This window comes from Lactuca virosa, chromosome 3, assembly GCF_052849685.1.
Source record: "Lactuca virosa cultivar CGN04683 chromosome 3, Lactuca_virosa_CGN04683_v6, whole genome shotgun sequence".
In the NCBI taxonomy this organism is placed as follows: domain Eukaryota; kingdom Viridiplantae; phylum Streptophyta; class Magnoliopsida; order Asterales; family Asteraceae; genus Lactuca; species Lactuca virosa.
In genome coordinates this window covers 32,219,520-32,231,063 of record NC_136428.1, presented here as the reverse complement: position 1 = coordinate 32,231,063, position 11,544 = coordinate 32,219,520, and positions in this window count along the sequence as shown.

Genomic DNA, 11,544 nt, shown 5'->3' with positions numbered 1-11,544 from the left:
CGAAGGTCGTTTGAATCTTAGTTATATACTATGTATATGTGTATTGATATAAAAGTTCCTTCATTCAGTTCAATACCTTTGGGTAGCAAAGGTATACAATCATGTTCATACATACAAACAACATTACTAGTAAACTATAATAGGTATAGTTTAGGAAGTTACTAATACTATTACTAGAACAATGAAACATACAATGAGTCAGTTCATTCATTAGTCAAGAACATATAGATAGCGCATACTATGATGAGAAACAAACAATAACATACAGATAGAGAATACTATGATGAGAAACAAACAATAACATACAGATAGAGCATACTATGATGAGAAACAAACAATAACATACATATAGAACATACTATGATGAGAAACAAACAATAACATACAGATAGAGAATACTATGATGAGAAACAAACAGAGTATACTAGACAAAGAGAACATACATTACACTAGTACATACAATACATATACAAGAACATTACAACAGAAATGTGAGCCACGTAACGGGGCATGGCATCACCTGTCATGGCTCGTTTTGTATCCAGAGTCTCCTAGAAGGAGAGCGTTGAATTTGTGTATAGATCTATACTGGATTGACTATCCTACACCTTGCTGCTCGCTACAGTGCGAATTGCAAGTCTACGGGTGCCAAATGTCATTTCTTCTGACGTCTTTCATCGTCGTGTTTTTAGTCAGTAGTATGGTACAGGCATATCACATGTTACTTTAAATAACAATTGATTTAAGGTAAGTAGTACAGCAGTAGTTACTATAATACAACACTACAGTACTTTATTATTTTCCCATTGCATTCACATTGTGATCTTTTCACATAAAAGATAATGTAAAACTATATTTTGGTTAATGATAGTCATACTTGGGAAAATACACACTTTTACAAGAAACAAACATACATTTCATTTGATGCCTTGGTAGAAGGCTACGTTTAGTAGAAAATATAGGATTTTATAGGAGATACAAACATTCACAAACAATTACAAACTTATACATCAAGTACATACAAACACTTTCATACAAACAATGACACTAAAATACTTATGAACTCACCAGGTTTAAAGCGGATCAACTCTTTCAAAATAACTTGTATTCTCAGGTCATCAGTAGACAGGTACCGATGCCAGGCTTTTGAGAAGTTGGAGCTCGTTCAAGACTCAATTCATATTTTTATTTACATTTTTGGTGTCTTATAACTTTACAGAACACACTTGTATGAAATTATATTATTAATGCAATGGATGATGTTGTTGCTTGTTTACTACTATACTTTGTTGTGATACTGTACATGACGTCCTCCACCCTGAACGTTTCCGCCGTTCCGGTTTTGGGGTGTGACATTAATGGAAATGGTGGAGTCATCGCTTTGATGCGATGGTTCGAGAAAACATAGTCGATCTTCGAAATCTGTTTGTGCCCAGAAGAGAGCAAAGTGAAGTTTGCTGCCTGCACCTTCTCTGGCAAGGCCCTAACATGGTGGAACAACCATGTTAAGTCACTGACCCTATCAACGGCTAACGCAATAGGTTGGGAAAACCGAAAAGAGTTAATGCGGGAGGAATACTTCCCGTTAGGAGAATTTCAAAAGCTGGAACAAGAACTGTGGGAGCTCACTATGGTCGGCTCAGACATAGTGACCTACACTGACCAGTTCAGTGACCTAGAAGCTCTATGTCCCAGGATGGTTACCCCGAAGAGCTAGATGATAGAAAGATACATTTGGGGTCTGACTGCTCCGACCCAAGGAAATGTGTTGTCTTCTAACCCAGCCACATTCGATAGTGCTAAACGCCCGGCTTAGCGACTCATCGACCACGGAGTCCGCCATGGTGTAAAAGTCCCTATTTCCGAGCCATCGAGGGAAGGGGACTATAAACGGAAGTCGGGGAACAAGAGGAAGAAGAAGCGAACAACACAGGACACCCCGCAAGAGAGACAAGCGAGTACTATGTACGCCGCTACAACACCTGCCAGTCGGTATGCTGGAACCCTCCCAAAGTGTGGAAAGTGCAACTATCACCACACCGGAGTATGCCGGGAAATGCAGTGTCTGAACTGCCACATAAAGGGACACACAGTCCATTTCTGCAGGGCACCGGCTCAACCGATCTCCCAAGTCCCCGGAGCTGAAGAAAACCAAGCCTGTTATGGCTGTGGTGAGTCTGGACACAAGCAGAGGGACTTCCCGATAACAAAGAACTCAGGAGTGGATGGACGCATTCTGATGATCACCGCAAGAGAATCTACCCCGGAGTCGTCGACGAGCAGCGGTACGTTTTCGAAATAGTAATTACTTTGAAAATTAATTTATATTCATATAAGATTAAAACTTGGGGAAAACACTTAAAAAGTAATTATAATAACTCACATATTGAAATAGGTCACTGTATTCAAGAGAACTAAAAGATCCATTTAGAGAAGCTATGATGGCTTAGCATATACATCAGGGTTGTGCATAACTAAGATGTTGTCGACTTAGAGTGAGTAATTCCGCTTAAATCCTTGTTCCTTAGTTGGTTGAGGATTTGAGGCAGAGTTACTCAGTCGACTGTCTTATTCATCTTAAAGATTCATAACTTGTATATGACAGGTGATCGTAGTGGTACCAAGGAGGATCATGATATAAAGTATATTCGCCAGTTATCAAAGCACTTTCATTTGTATGTATGCGCACATAGCGGTACGATACGTAGGAGTGTTAACATCAAAGGGAAAATAGGAAGCCCTGAATCATTTACAAAGAGTACATTATCGAACACACTAGGGATACATGTTACTATGATGAGAAACAAACAATAACATACAGATAGAGCATACTATGATGAGAAACAAACAATAACATACATATAGAACATACTATGATGAGAAACAAACAATAACATACAGATAGAGAATACTATGATGAGAAACAAACAGAGTATACTAGACAAAGAGAACATACATTACACTAGTACATACAATACATATACAAGAACATTACAACAGAAATGTGAGCCACGTAACGGGGCATGGCATCACCTGTCATGGCTCGTTTTGTATCCAGAGTCTCCTAGAAGGAGAGCGTTGAATTTATGTATAGATCTATACTGGATTGACTATCCTACACCTTGCTGCTCGCTACAGTGGTACTTGCAAGTCTACAAGTGCCAAATGTCATTTCTTCCGACGTCTTTCATCGTCGTGTTTTTAGTCAGTAGTATGGTACAGGCATATCACATGTTACTTTAAATAACAATTGATTTAAGGTAAGTAGTACAGCAGTAGTTACTATAATACAACACTACAGTACTTTATTATTTTCCCATTGCATTCACATTGTGATATTTTCACATAAAGGATAATGTAAAACTATATTTTGGTTAATGATAGTCATACTTGGGAAAATACACACTCTTACAAGAAACAAACATACATTTCATTTGATGCCTTGGTAGAAGGCTACGTTTAGTGGAAAATATAGGATTTTCTAGGAGATACAAACATTCACAAACAATTACAAACTTATACATCAAGTACATACAAACACTTTCATACAAACAATGACACTAAAGTACTTATGAACTCACCAGCTTTAAAGCTGATCAACTCTTTCAAAATAACTTGTATTCTCAGGTCATCAGTAGACAGGTACCGATGCTAGGCTTTTGAGAAGATCGAGCTCGTTCAAGACTCATCTCATATTTTGATTTACATTTTTGGTGTCTTATAACTTTACAGAACACACTTGTATGAAATTATATTATTAATGCAATGGATGATGTTGTTGCTTGTTTACTATTATACTTTGTTGTGATACTGTACATGACGTCCACCACCCCTGAACGTTTCCGCCGTTCCGGTTTTGGGGTGTGACAGATTGGTATCAGAGCATTGTTTATAGTGAATCGAGTATATCAACCCATAAAAGATATACAAACTATAAACACAGCAGGATTAAAATACTATGACCAAGAGTTTATACTTTTTAATAATAAAATATTTAACTAAGTATACATACCTGCATTCATACTAAAATCAGAGTCACAAGGACAGAACAAAAGTATTACGATTGTTGGGCAACACAATTAGACTTAGAGACATATAGTCAACCCTGGGAAGATATAGCCTGATCAAATATATTATCCGAGGAGTGACTAGCATGTGTCTAAGGGTGGTTGTGAGGTTGCAACAAGTCTAAAAACTTACCAACAATACTACAATGAAAACATTAGAACATAACATAAACCTAAAATACTATAGGAGTATTTTGTGTTACTATAATTACTTATCTGAGAATTAAAGATCTTTATTAGTAGGTCAATAATTGCTAAGTGGATACGCTAAGGTTATATGTAATTAGGATGTAATAGACTTAGAATCTGTGATCTTTGCTTTACTTCATGTTCCTTGTTTGGTTGTGGGCTTAGAGTTAGGGTCACTTATTCGAAGGTCTATCCTGTCTTGGTTTCATATGACTGGTATGCACTACGCAACTGTTGAAGTAACTAATAAAGATCATCTTATAATTATCTAATTAGGTCGTCTATTAATTATCTCTTTACCCCTTTCTCGCGTAGATGTCATGGCTGGATTCCATATCCCCGGAGACCCATACTTCCCAAACGAAGGCAATGCTGGATGGCTTGGAGAAGAGCTAGAAGATGATCATCCAATCCCTTTGGATGATCACTATGCTGAAGGATTTTCTGATGGTTCTGACTCAGAACCTGCAGTCAACAACCTACCCCTAGTAGCTCCAAACCCGAACCCTCGTCCAGCATTTCAAGGACTCACACCTCTGTGGGCCACAAACTTGAACAGATGGAGCCAGGAACAGGGTCAACCCATTCCCTACAATGGGGACAGAAGCTTTTACAACCTAAACGAGGGAGGTTCAGCTGACTAAGTCCTGCTCATCATGGTCCGTAGTGGAGATTGACGCCAAATCTGGCGTTAACACAGTCCGCGTTCGTCAGCTAGAGTCTGCTCATGAAAGGACTCAGATCCATAATGCAGCCCTGCAGAGAGAACTTACTGAAACCCGAGCTAAAGTCAGGGAACTTCGAGCTCGACAGGCGATGACAGAAAGGCGCATGAGAGACATGGAGCGCCGTCTGTCAGAATCAAGGACTCACTCTAGTGGCTCTCGTCATAGATAGAGCTCACTCAACCGTCTCTTTTGGATATAAATTAGTTTATGTAAAAACTCTAGTTTAATTTCCTATCTATGTGAAGACCTTAGATCTGTTAAGTCATGATTTGGTCTTAGTTCTGTCAAAATTTTCCCATCTTGGTTTGATGTAAGACCTACTTCTAGGTCACTTTTCCCAAACTTGTTACATCTGTAATACCAGTATTATTGGCAGATATCTAACCTCATGGAAATTATTATCCAAATGCTATCATCTTCTAGTACTAGATCTACATTCAATCATACTATTCAATTGTGTTGTTGGGCTACGGAGAGTTAGTCCATGAGTCACTCTCATAAATTTCTCTATTCTTACCCGTTTTGTCATCTTTGTAAACTTTTAGTTAAAAGATGCCTCCGCGCCGATAAACGAGACGCAATCCTCCGGTAACTGCAACACCACCTACTCCTCAAATCGATACAACAGCTCTAAATGTTGCAGTAGCTGCGGCTGTGGCAACAGCCATGGCTCAATATCATTCTTCCGGTTCCACCGGAGGTGGAACACCTGTTCATTCTACTCACAGTGAAATCCCCATGCGCTCGAGAGAGTGCTCCTACAAGGACTTCATCAACTGCAAGCCAAAGTCCATTAATGGGACTGGCGGAGTCGTTGCCCTCTCGCAATGGTTCGAGAAGACCGAATCGGTTTTCGAAATCTGCTCCTGTCCAGAAAGGAGCAAGGTCAAGTTCGCTGCTTGCACCTTCGAGGAAAAAGCCCTGAGATGGTGGAATAGCCATGTCAAGTCACTATCTCTAGTGGTGGCAAATGCTATAGGCTGGGAAGCTCTTAGAGAGCTGATGCTTGAAGAATACTGCCCGAGGGGCGAGATCCAGAAGTTGAAACAGGAACTATGGAGCCTAACCATGAAGGGCTCCGACATAGTTTCCTATACCGCCAGGTTCAGTGAACTGGTGGCCCTCTGTCCCAACATGGTTCACACAGAGGGAAAGAAAATAGAGAGATACATCTGGAGGCTAGTTCCTCCATTTCAGGGGAATGTTTTGGCTTCAAACCCCACTACATTCAATAGTGCCAAGCGGTTGGCACAGCGACTCATCGACCATGGGGTCCATACCCCAGCAGCAACAACAACCCTAGCCATCTCAGAACCCTCCAAAGCCGCTGACAACAAGCGGAAGTTCTGGGATGACAAGAAGAAAAAGAAAGCTGCCAAAAAGCAGCAGGTCGTGCCAGTTCATGCTGCGATAGCACCTGCCGCTGCTGCTCCGGTAAGGCAGTACGCTGGAAGTTTTCCAAAGTGAAACAAATGCAACTTCCACCACACAGGAGCCTGCCGGGAAATGCAGTGCTCTAACTGCAACAGGAAGGGGCACACTGCCCGTTTCTGCAAGGCTCCGGCAAAGCCAATCAACCAAGTCCCCGACGCTGGGGTGGGCCAAGCTTGCTACGGTTGTGGCAAAGTGGGCCACTACAAAAGGAACGGCCCGAAGGCAGGGATCGCCGGTGGAGTAGGAAGAGTTCTGGCTATAGGCCATGAGGAAGCGGTTGCCGACCCCACAGTGGTCACTGGTACGTTTCTCCTCGATAACTCATATGCATGCATTCTGTTTGATAGTGGAGCGGAGAGGAGTTTTGTGAACCGGAAATTTGCTCACTTACTTAAGAATAAATCGCATGCACTAAAAGAACCGTTTATAGTAGAAATGGCTAATGGAAAGACAGAGAGTACTAGCTGCATTTACCTAGGTTGTACCCTAACTCTAGATAGCCATTCATTTTCGATCGACCTCATGCCGGTCTCAATTAAAAGTTTCGACGTCATTATCGGCATGGATTGGTTGAGTCTGCATCGTGCCGACATCATGTGTTATGAAAAGGCTGTTCGCCTTAATCTGCCGTCTAGCGAAACTCTAGTAATCTACGACGATAAACCCGACACTAACCTTTGCCTCATCTCGAGTATTCAAGCCCAGAAATTCTTGCGAGAGGAATGTCACGCATTCCTTGCTCACGTTGTCGATGTCAGCCAAGAAACGAAATCCATTAAGAACATTCCAGTAGTACGCGATTTTCCCGACATCTTTCCAGACGAACTCCCAGGATTACCTCCACAACGTCAAGTCGAGTTCATAATCGACTTAGTTCCAGGGGCTACCCCAGTAGCCAAATCGCCTTATCGTCTAGCACCTACAGAGATGCAAGAACTGTCCGGTCAACTTAACGAACTGCTCAGCAAGGGCTTTATAAGACGAAGCTTCTCACCCTGGGGAGCTCCAGTCTTGTTCGTCAAGAAGAAAGACGGATCGTTTCGTATGTGCATCGACTACAGGGAGCTCAACAAACTGACCGTCAAAAATCGTTACCCTCTTCCTCGTATAGACGATTTATTTGACCAACTTCAAGGGGCGAACTTCTTTTCTAAGATCGACCTAAGATCCGGGTATCACCAGTTACGGGTGTTAGGGGAGGATGTTCCGAAGACAGCCTTCCGAACTCGTTATGGACACTACGAATTCATAATGATGCCGTTAGGATTAACCAACGCGCCCGCAGTATTCATGGATTTAATGAATAGGGTGTGTCGTCCTTACTTGGATCAGTTCTTCATCTTCTTCATTGATGACATACTTATCTACTCTCGTAGTAAGGAGGAGCATAGTCAACATATTCAACAAGTCTTGGAAACATTACGATCGGAGAAGCTCTATGCGAAGTTCTCGAAGTGCGAATTTTGGATCCAAAGAGTCGAATTCTTAGGACACGTGGTCAGCAAAGAAGGTATACACGTGGACCCTTCCAAAATCAAAGCCATTGAGAACTGGTCAGCACCGAAGACGCCTGCTGAAATTCGTCAATTTCTAGGCCTCGCTGGCTACTACCGCAGGTTCATTCAGAACTTCTCACGGATTGCAAAACCTCTTACGACTTTGACCCAGAAGGGCGTGGCCTTTGACTGGGAAGAGAAGCAGGAGAGAGCGTTTCAAATGCTAAAGCGAGCCTTATGCACCACACCAATACTATCCCTCCACGAAGGGGTAGAAGACTTCGTTATCTATTGCGATGCGTCAAATCAAGGTCTCGACTGTGTCTGATGCAGTGAGGTAAGGTCATTGCCTATGCCTCGAGACAGCTGAAGACACACGAGGTCAACTACACCACTCACGATCTTGAGCTGGGAGCAGTTGTGTTTGCTCTGAAGATCTGGAGACACTACCTGTATGGTACAAAAAGCACTATCTTTACAGACCACAAAAGCCTACAACATATATTCGACCATAAGGAGCTCAACATGAGAAAACAACGGTGGGTCGAGCTACTCAGTGATTACGAATGCGAAATTCGCTATCATCCCGGCAAGGCCAATGTAGTAGCTGACGCCCTAAGTCGGAAAGAATACTCTGGTCGTAGAGTCAAATCTTTGACTATGACTATCCACTCACTCTTGTCCACACAAATCAAGGAAGCTTAGCTTGAATCCCTGAAACCTGAGAATGTGGAGGGTGAATCCCTGAGAGGGATGAATAAGAATTTGGAAGTCAAGGGTGGCAGAGCCTTATACCTCATGGATCGGATCTGGACACCGAATCACGGTGGTTTTAGAGACTTGATCATGACCGAAGCTCACAACACACAATATTCCGTCCACCCAGGTTCAGATAAGATGTATCTGGATCTTAAAAAGCTATACTGGTGGCCTAACATGAAAGTAGAGATTGCTACATTCGTAAGTAAATGCCTTACTTGCGCCAAGGTTAAGGTCGAATACCAGAAACCCTCAGGTTTACTACAGCAGTCGGAGATACCAGAATGGAAGTTGGAGCGGATCACAATGGACTTCATAACCAAGTTGCCCAAGACAACGGGTGGTCTCGATACCATTTGGGTGATCGTAGACTGGTTAACCAAGTCCGCACACTTCCTGCCTATCAAAGAAACAGACAAGATGGAGAAGCTAACTAGAACCTACATAAGGGAGATCGTACGACTGCATGGTGTTCCTATATCTATTATCTCCGATAGAGATAGTAGATTCACTTCGAGGTTCTGGCAGTCGCTACAAAGTTCCCTAGGAACTAGGCTGGACATGAGCACAACCTACCATCCACAGACCGACGGACAGAGTGAGAGAACTATCCAAACCTTGGAGGATATGTTGCGAGCCTGTGTGATCAACTTTGGGAAGGCATGGGATACTCATTTACCCCTTGTCGAGTTTTCCTACAACAACAGTTACCACACGAGCATAAAGGCTGCTCCATTTGAAGCCCTTTATGGCCGAAAGTACAGATCCCCTCTGTGTTGGGCTGAGGTGGGCGACACCCAATTAGCTAAAGGACGAGTTCCTGATAGCACTCTCACCGGTCCGGAGACCATTCGGGAAACGACAAAGAAGATCGTTCAGATCCGTGAACGATTGAAATCCTCTAGAGACCGACAGAAAAGCTACGCAGATAAACGAAGGAAACCGTTGGAATTCCAGGTGGGTGACCGTGTTCTATTGAAGGTCTCACCCTGGAAAGGCTTGATACGCTTCGGAAAGCGTGGAAAGCTAAATCCAAGATACATAGGGCCTTTCGAGATTCTTGCTAGAATCGGCCCTGTAGCTTACAAACTCAACTTACCTTGCGAACTCAGTAACGTACATTCTACTTTCCACGTCTCGAACTTGAAAAAGTGTCTGTTCGACGAGACTCTTGTAATCCCACTCGACGAGACGGGATCAACGAGAGCATCAACTTCGTGGAAGAACCTGTAGAGATCATGGACCGAGAGGTCAAGCAAACAAAGCAAAGCCGAATCCCGATAGTGAAGGTTCGGTGGAATGCCAAGCGAGGACCTGAATTCACTTGGGAGTGAGTGGATCAAATGAAACTGAAATATCCTCGTCTTTTTACTTAGTTATTTGTAACTACTTATTTGCTTAAACTCTAATTTCGGGACGAAATTCCCTCTAACGGGGGGATGATGTGACAACTCGAAATTTCTATCTTGTACAACCATTCACTTCAATAAAAGTCTGACTTATTTCTGTTAACTTTTAGCACTGTTTAGAGCCCTTTGGGTGTTCTAAATCCTAGTACTTCAAGAGGAAATTATAGGACGTATACTCTAGAATTTATTGTACAACATTTAAGTCTCAAAACTCCAAGTGTTTGGAGTTTACGGCCATAACAAGGAGTTTACGGCCGTAAACTCTAAAGAGTATAAATATGACACTTAGTCATTTTATTCACTTTTTACCATTTTCAGGCCAAGAACTCATTCTCTCTCAAGTATCATCCGACTTTCTTTAAGATCTTCAAGATTGTAAGTGTTTCTTTCCTTGATTAGTTGATATCTTCCATTATCTAGTGATCTTACATGATTTCACCCACGAAATCATTCCATTTTCTTAGATCTTCAAGTGTTCTTCATTTCACCAAGAACACCAAGAACACACACTAGTGTTCTTGGGCCGTGAACCCCCTTACAAGCTTCTATATTGTAATTACTCTTACCTTGGATTGTTATAGGCTTGAATCACTTGTTAAACAACTAGAAAACGTCAAGAACACAAGATCATAAGGTGTTTACGGCCAAGGCAATCTCCTTGGGCCGTAAACCCTAATAAAAGGGGCATTATGAGCCCTAGTCCATTCTAAAGCCTTGGAACCAAGTCTAGATCACTTCCATGAGGAGTATAGGACCTTAAACAAACAAAAGAATCAAGCACACTTGAGTTTACGGCCATAAACTCATGGGGAATGATCATGGGGCGTAAACTCTAAAAAGTGGTGCTTTAGTGCCACTATTCCTTCCTAAGGCTTAGAATTGAACTTAGAACCCTTCATTTTGACTTATAAGACCTTATATCACAAATTGGTACATAATACCATGAGTTTACGGCCGTAAACTCATGGGGAAATGACCATGGGCCGTAAACTCACATGGTGTTACCATTTGGGCCGTAAACTCCTAAGTAAGGCCCTACAACCCTTAGATGCAATCCTTGGTACTTCTAGCACTTGAATCAAAGTGTTTTCCATGTTCTAGGGTGTCTTAACTTGGTTAATTAGTTGTTGAATGACTAATTAGATACATATATGTGTCATTATATGTTAAATAGGATCCTTGTGTATGCTCAATTCTTCACTTGACACTTAGCATCCAAACCACTCACTACAGGTGAGTTCATACCCCTTAATCTATCTTTTTAATGATTTTAAATGCTTTTATGGGGGGGGGGGGAATACAAGTTGAAACATTATAGTTGTATATCAATCACATGTGATTAATAACTATCAAACAAAGGATTTGCTATTCAATTAGCTGATTTATCAAACAAAACTACTTCAAATGGTTATCAAATACTTTTACATGTTAAATACTTTCTATTCAAAACTCTTTTAAACTT